Source organism: Thamnophis sirtalis, unplaced genomic scaffold (assembly GCF_051295495.1).
Source record: "Thamnophis sirtalis isolate CommonGarterSnake01/CBP01778 unplaced genomic scaffold, rThaSir2_p1.2 scaffold_14, whole genome shotgun sequence".
NCBI lineage: Eukaryota > Metazoa > Chordata > Lepidosauria > Squamata > Natricidae > Thamnophis > Thamnophis sirtalis.
Genome location: NW_028261394.1, coordinates 47,037,574 through 47,045,530, shown reverse-complemented (window position 1 = coordinate 47,045,530; position 7,957 = coordinate 47,037,574). Strand labels below are relative to the sequence as shown.

The window sequence follows — 7,957 nt, the reverse complement described above, 5'->3', positions numbered from 1 at the left end:
CTCCTGTTCCAACTTTCCTGAATTTGGGAACATTGGCAAAACAATTCTAATTTCCTTTTCCTAAACCCATGTCGTTGGAATATCCAGGACAGCCATCCTAAAAAGGGCCTTTTTTTCTTTTTGCAATAAGCGTATGTCAATATAATATTTCAAAACAGTTAAAAGATGTATGTAACGCCCATCTTATGATATACCTCGCCTTTGGAAAGCATGTCAATCATTAAAACATTGAAGTACAATTTTTTTGTATGCCCCTCCCTCCCTCCCCCCCCCAACCCCCTCCTCCTCCCCCCCCCCGACTTCCCAGAACCCGTACACGGTATGGATTTTTAACTAACACAGTCTAAAATCTATTGAGAAAAAAGAAATAAAGAAATTAATGACATCTCTACATTGACCTTAGCTTCTTCTTACTGAGCTAACTTTTAACAATTTAAATCATTTCTGATCTTAAGCATAGGCTAACTGGAATTTCTTGGTCCCGTATTTATTTTGTATATAGTCAATCCATTTTTTCCCAGTCTCGTTTATATCTCTCATTTGAGTGATCTTTAAGATATGCCGATATTTTAGCCATCTCGGCTAAGTTTGTGACTTTCAATGTCCATTCTTGAGTTGTAGGCAAGTCTTCCTTCTTCCAGTATTGCGCCACCAACAGTCTTGCTGCAGTTATTAGGTGCAGAATCAAGTTAGTCTCTACCACTGTAAAGTCAGTACATATACCTAGTAAAAAGAGCTGAAGAAGCTTCTTGAATGAGAAGAGAAATGTCTTCCAAGGAAAACGAGAAGGTCCAGTTGCCTCTTGGAAAAAAAAATGGGACAATTCTCTGATCCCAAGTTCTATATTTTTTTTTCCTTTTCCTTTTCTTTCTTTTTCTTTTTTTTGCAAATCTGAAAATCTTGGTGAGCCAGGTAGGCATCAGAGCTGGTTTTGCTGGACGATTTGACCTTTCCCCTCTTCTTGCTAAATAGACGTAATTGCCCCATTGGCCTGTCATTTGAGCCACAAATAATTCTATTGAGGTCACCCAAAGAAAGCTTTGGCTTCACAGCCACCTTGGGGGAGCCTCTAATTTAATCCTACAAGGAAAGAAAAACACCAACGGCATCATCGCCGGACGCCAGTGGTCTCTGCAAGAAGAGATGGAAGCCCAAAGGTAAGGATTCGGGGGTGTGGGGGGCTTATTTTGTGGTATAACATTTGTCAAATGTTAGCCAAACTAATTGCAGAACCATTTGAAGTATTACCTGAACACAATATCCAATGTTTCAAGTGAAGAAAAACAAAGTATAATATGGAACAGAATGAAATAAAGGTTCGGGAGAGGAAATCAGATGGAAAGAGATTAACTTAACCTAAATAACACAAGGATATTTGAGTCAAATTGCTTCGAATGTCTTCTTTCTTCCTCTCTTCTGAGCATTGGCAGAGAATATTATTAGCTTTCCTACAGATGCAAGTCAGATGTAAGTTGTAGGCTTCCAACATAAACTCTCTCTTTTTGGATTTTATTTCTTTTTTGTTGATCTTGTCCGTTTTAGAAGGCCCCGTTGTTTTCCATATATACCTGTTATCTTGCACAAACGGCCAATTTGCCTGCATCCCAGACACTGATAACAATTCATTTCTTCTTCTTTTTTTGTGAAAAAAGTTTATTTTTTATTCTTCATACATATATTCACAAATATACATTCTCGTAGTTATTATTAATATTGTGTGCATATCGTTTAACTTTTATAACAATTCATTTCTCCATCTAAAGATTTAAATATGTAATCGGGATTACTTTACTTGCCATCCCATTCATCCATCTTGTTTTACTACAATCCTACTTTTCCTTCCCTCTCCTTTTCTCCTTCCCTCCCTTCTTCTTTCCTTTCTTCTTTCCTCCTCTCCTTTCCCTTTTTCTTCTTCCCCTTCCTTTCTCCCGCTGGTCCCCTCTATTTCCCCTTCCTGCCTTCTCTCCTACTCTTACTTCCCCTCCATGTCCCTCTATCCTTCCCCCTTTCTTCCTCTCCTCTTCCTGCCTTTCCTTCCTCTCTTCCTTCCCTCTTTCCATTGTTGTGATTACATATTTTCCTCTTCAATCTGGGGTGGCATTCAAGCAAACCCAGTTCTGTATTTACGTAACCATCTCAGCTTCCCTCTTCCTCGTTTTATTTTCCATTCTATTAGTTAACACATACATCATGAGATCTGAAGATCAAGGCAGAAGATGTCAGAAAGCTCCTTGAGATAGACAATGCCCGGTTGAAGTGGCTCTTGGGACGGACTGAAGGATGGCCATAAAAACAGACACAACCACAGAAGACAACAGCTTACGGTTCCCAAGAGATAAGGGTGGGCAGAGGGCCAACGGTTTTCTGAACCCCCAAACCCCCACTTTGTGGAGACAAGCATTAGTGGCCTGCCTCTACGTGCCTTCAACTTCTCCCAGCTCTCCCTCAAGTTTCCTCTTTCTCCTTATAAAGACATTGTTCCTTTTCAGCAGCAAAAACACTGGTGACTGGAGGGGTCCGTGACCTTTGGACTGCTAAACTCTCGCTAACTAAATAAAAGCAGTGCAAGAGAGAGGGAAGGGGCATAAATCAGGGGGGTCTGACAGAGACCACCTGGAATGTGCTTCCTTGCTACAAGGAGGCACCAAGCCGATGGTTCTCAGCTGCTGGTTTAAGAGCACCACCTTGGAGAAGCAGAGCAACGGGGGGGGGGGGGGATACAATCCAGTAGGAATATCTTGATATGATACCAGTGTTTCAATATCTCAGGGGTTTCCACAAAGAAGAGGGAGTCAAGCTATTTTCCAAAGCACCAGAGGGCAGGACAAGAAGCAACGGGTGGGAACTAATCAAGGAGAGAGCCAGCCTAGGACTAAGCAGAAAGTTGTTGACAATTAAAACAATTAATCAGTGGAAGGACTTGTCTCCAGCCCTTGTAGGGGCTCCGTGACTGGAGCTTTCCAAACAGAGATGGGACAGATATATATATATATTTTACAATATATTTATTTTTTTATTTTATCAATTTCATATATACATTCACAATTATATGATCTCATAACTGTTATTAATAATATGTATTTATAACAATTTTTCCCTACAGTTGACAATATACTTGAAGATTGCTTTTTTAACATCCCATAGATCCATCTTATCTTACAACGGTCCTACTTCTTCTTCCCTCCCTCCCTCTTTCCTTCCCTCGTTTCTCTCCTACTCCCCTTCCTTCCCTCCTTCCTTCCCTCCCTCCTTGCCCTTCCCTCCTTCTCTCCTTCTCTCCTTCCTTCCCTCCTTCCTTCCTTCCCTCCTTCCTTTTCTCCTTCTCTCCTTCCTTTCCCCCTTCCTTTCCTCCTTCCTTCCCCCCTTCCTTCTCTCCTACATTCCCTCCTTCCTTCCCTCCTTCCTTCCCTCCTTCCTTCCCTCCTTTCTTCTCTCCTTCTCTCCTTCCTTCCCTCCTTTCTTCTCTCCTTCTCTCCTTCCTTCCCTCCTTGCTTCCCTCCTTCCCTCCATCCTTCCTACCCCCCTTTCTTCTCTTTCTTCTCTCCTTCCTTCCTTCCTCCTCTCCTTTCCCTTCTCTCCTTCCGAGATGGGACAGATATTTGTCTGAGATGGAATCAGGTCTTCTGCTTGAGCAGGGGGGGGATGGACTAGAAGACCTCCAAGGTCCCTTCTGTTATCTTCTGCCCAACCCAACTGAAATGAAGCAGGAACCTGGCATGGAGGAACTGTAAGGAGTCAAAAGTCTTGAAATGTTGCTGGTTCTTGATCGTTTCCAGTTTTTGACAGCTCGAAGAAGACTGGAGATTGAATAAATGCAAAAATTTGTGCATGTCTGTTTGTCCTTTTGACCATTGAATGATGAACTAAAGAAGCTTTTTCATACATGGTTCCTTTTTTTTAAAAAAAATCATATTTTTAAGTACTTTTCGACTGAAGCTTTTGAAATGGCATATATGTGCCAAATCCCTATTTTTGTGCTTCCAATTAGCTTCCAATGGGAGATTTTTGAGAATCAGCAAGAGGCAAAAGCTATTATATTATGGGTGGTCCTGTGGTGGTCCTATCCATCCTTCAATCTTCTGGCAGCTGTGGGTTAGTGAAGGAAATGAATATATGGCTCCACCTCTTACATTCAACTCCGCCTACTGTCGCTCTGAGGCACCTGACTCTGGACAGGGGACTTTAGCATTGATTAAAACCCCAACCTCATTGCTGTTTGCCCCCTGGATGGAAGTCTGCAGGAGACCATCAGATCTTCTTCCATGTCGGGAGTTTAAAGAAGAAAACTCGGCTCAGAGAAGGATTTTTGGTTCCATCTCCTCTGTTGTTGATTAGTTCGTGGTCCCCATCCAATATTCATCATTAGGGAGAGCTCGAACCTGCTTCCCTTTATATCCCCTGTGAATTTTTATGAGTAGATCTAAAAAAAAAAACCATTGGAAAAAAGTCCATGTTTTTTGTTCTTGTTATTTACCGCTGAACAGACTGTTAGTAAGAAACTGCAATTGTTTGACATGCCTAGATTTGCTGGAGCTTAGAAGTTTTGCAAAAAAGAAAAAAAAGAAAGAAAGAAAAATAATAAAAACAATTTTCATTCATAAGTGAATTACCAGAAGCTGGCTGATGCTTTCTGCCGCGCTGGGCCTTTTACCGCCTATTCAAGCCCCTTTTTCTCCAGCGTAAACAGAACTAATCGCTCTATATCCTCTGTATATTGTTTCTTAATATGAATGAAGCGAAGCAGGCTAACTGGTAGTTGTTCAGATTATTGTCTAACGTAAACTTCGAATGGGCTTTGAAGGGTGGAAGCTTTGCGAACGGAAAACAGAGCTGAGTAACCAAAACAACAATCTCTGGTGTTAATATGCAGCGATAAATATTCGCCCGGCATTAAGAAATTGGTATCTCTGTGACATGTAAATGTGAACTGACACATTGCTGTGAGAAGGAAGAGAAGGAAGGAAGGAAGGAAGTTCCAGAAAAAAGGGGGGGAGGAAGCTGAGAAAGGAGAGAGGGAGGAAGGGAAGTAGAAAGGAGGAAGGAAGGAAGGGGAAGGGAAGGAAAGAAATGGAAGGAAGTTAGTTCCAGAAAGAAGGGAGGGAGGAAATTCCAGAAAGAAGGGAGGGAGGAAATTCCAGAAAGAAGGGAGGGAGGAATTTCCAGAAAGAAAGGAGGGAGGGAGGAAGCTGAGAATGGAGAAAGGGAGAAAGGGAACTAGAGAGGAACAGGAAAGGAAGGAAGGAAGGAAGACAGTTCCAGAAACAAGGGAGGGAGGGAGGAAAGAAGTTGAGAAAGGAGAGAGGGAAGAAAGGAAGTAGAAAGAGAGGAAGAAAGAGAGGAAGAAATGAAGGAACAAAGGGAGGGGGGAGAGAAAGAAAAAGAAAGATAAGGAAGGAAGGAAAGAGAGATACAGACAAGAAGGAAGGAAGAAAGAAAGGAAAGGAAGGAAGGAAGGAAGGAAGAAAGGAAAGAAAGAAAGAAAGAAAGAAAGAAAGAAAGAAGTAATCAACATATGGTGGCTTAATGTTGAATAAGCGAACTCTGTGTCCAAACATAAGTGAATCCTGCTGGATTTTACAGAGTTTTAAATGCTGGATATCTGCAATCAAACAGAGAACAGCATTGTAAGGAATATTTGGCTATTTTCTGTTCTGCCAAAAAAAAAACCCAAAGCAGCTCACATTTGTTTTTTATTTTCCTTTTATTAAATCACTCTTCAAAACCGCTCGCAAAGTTTAAGTTTATACAGTGACAATTAGTTTATGGGGTTTCTGAAGTGGATTTAGATTTGAGTGATAAAATTACAGGCCAAAATTATAACCATGGTGGAAAATACTGGTTTGTGTTTGGCTTTGCATACCACAACTGAAAGATCCCCAGGTTTTTGCCCATCAGCAGAAGGAAGTCACTAGAACAGGATCTGCCTTTCCAAAATACAAGCTGGATTCCAGGACATGCCACAATAGATTTGTATAAAACGAGCAGGGAATAACTTTGCTTCCTTTCATTAATGGGGGGAAAATAGATTTGTTCTCAAAACTGGCAGGTTAAGAAAAGAGTAACTGAAGTTTAAATATGCAGCATTCTTTGATCTTTTATTTAAAAAAAAGATTAAGGAATGACTTAAAACAATAAATCTTGGATGGTTCGTCCAATCCCGAAGCTTCCAAATAGACTGGAAATGATATAAAGATGGATTAACAAAAGGGAACACACATTGGGTCCCGTGGCTTGCTTAGAATTGGTCTGGCATCTTGGGGTGAAGCGAAGCTTTTTGGCTTGTCAAATAGCAACAGCAATAGCCCTTAGACTTATATAGCAATAGCAATAGCAGTTAGACTTATATACCGCTTCATAGGGCTTTCAGCCCTCTCTAAGCGGTTTACAGAGTCAGCATATCGCCCCCAACAACAATCCGGGTCCTCATTTTACCCACCTCGGAAGGATGGAAGGCTGAGTCAACCTTGAGCCGGTGAGATTTGAACAGCCAAACTGCAGCTAACAGTCAGCTGAAGTAGCCTGCAATGCTGCATTCTAACCACTGCACCACCTCGGCTCTGCTTTCAGCCCTCTCTAAGCGGTTTACAGAGTCAGCCTCTTGCCCCCAACAATCTGGGTCCTTATTTTACTGACCTCGGATGGAGGGATGGCTGAGTCAACCTTGATCTGACCAGGATCGAACTCCTGGCAGTGAGCAGAGTCAGCCTGCAATACAGCATCCTAACCACTGCCCCGCTACATTATTTTTTCCCTTCTACATCACCTTACAGTCATTACATCAACATTGTTATGTCATCATACCTATACATGTATATAATATTTCTCTTCTATATTTACACGCCTTTATACACAGTTCTATATATATTTATATATAGTTTTTTGGGTTAATTAATTTTATTCCTGTTCTGCAGCCATTTGTACCAATTGTTCCAAATTTCATAATATTCCGACTCTTCTTCATCTTTTAATTTCAGTGTTAATTTGTCCATCTCTGCACAATCCAAACTTTTTTTTATCACTAATTCATCCGAGGGGGTATTATTTTGTTTCCAGCATTGGGAAAATGCTATTCTAGCTGTAGTTAGCAGATGTACTTAAGTTTCTTTGTATATTTCCCTTTGATTATTCCCAGTGGAAAGATTTCGGGTTTGTATATTATCTGTTCTCCTGTAATTTCTTGCAACCATTTCCAAATTTCTGTCCAATATTTTTGTGTTTCCGGGCAGGTCCACCATATGTGATATTAAGTCTTTCATCCCTGCCCCACTACAATGGTTTTTAATGGTCTTTTACAATAATCTAAATATCCTTCTATAGTGAAGGTGTTGTAATGGTAACCAAGTTGTGGTCCCTTTCCTCTATCTTATCACTCTACTGTTAAGATGGAGTACATCTAGACTTATATACCACTTCACAGTGCTTTCCAGTCCTCTCTAAGTGGTTTACAGAGTCGGCCTCTTGCCCCCCAACAATCTGAGTCCTCATTTGACCCCCCTTGGAAGGACAGAAGGCTGAGTCAATTTTGAGCCTGATGAGATTCGAACTGCCAAATTGCAGGCAGCCGGCAGTTGGCAGAAGTAGCCTGCAGTACCGCCCTCTAACCACTGGGCCACCGTGGCTCATGCTTTATTGTTTTATTGTTCACTGTGCTGTGCAGAACCAGGCAACTATGGTTAAACCAACCAGAGCTTTGCGCAACGTGTGGGAAGCTCAGCCTAACCACGGTAGAACGGATCCCAGCGTGATTCAGAGACGCCATTCTTGAACCCGGCCCAGAGGTTGCGTTGTTGGTTGAGTTTCCACTCTCCGCGTCTTTCCAGACTAAAAGGAAGGCAGGGGGATACTCAAGACGATTGAAGTCTGGCCGGTCTCGTTATTGTTTGCTTTTACAATTGAAGTAAGACGGTTTAATTTCAGATCCCTTTAGGTACGGCGCGACATTCAGCATTCCTCTTCT

The 7,957-nt window shown here is 41.6% G+C and overlaps 1 long non-coding RNA gene across 1 annotated transcript; it reads left to right on the top strand.

The window, feature by feature from the left end:
• The first annotated feature begins 945 nt into the window (after nucleotides 1-945).
• LOC148042828 (uncharacterized) lies at nucleotides 946-3,210 on the top strand. Its single transcript, XR_015698447.1, has 3 exons — nucleotides 946-1,157; nucleotides 2,177-2,341; nucleotides 3,104-3,210. It is a non-coding gene; the product is annotated as an uncharacterized LOC148042828 (long non-coding RNA).
• Nucleotides 3,211-7,957: the final 4,747 nt, after the last annotated feature.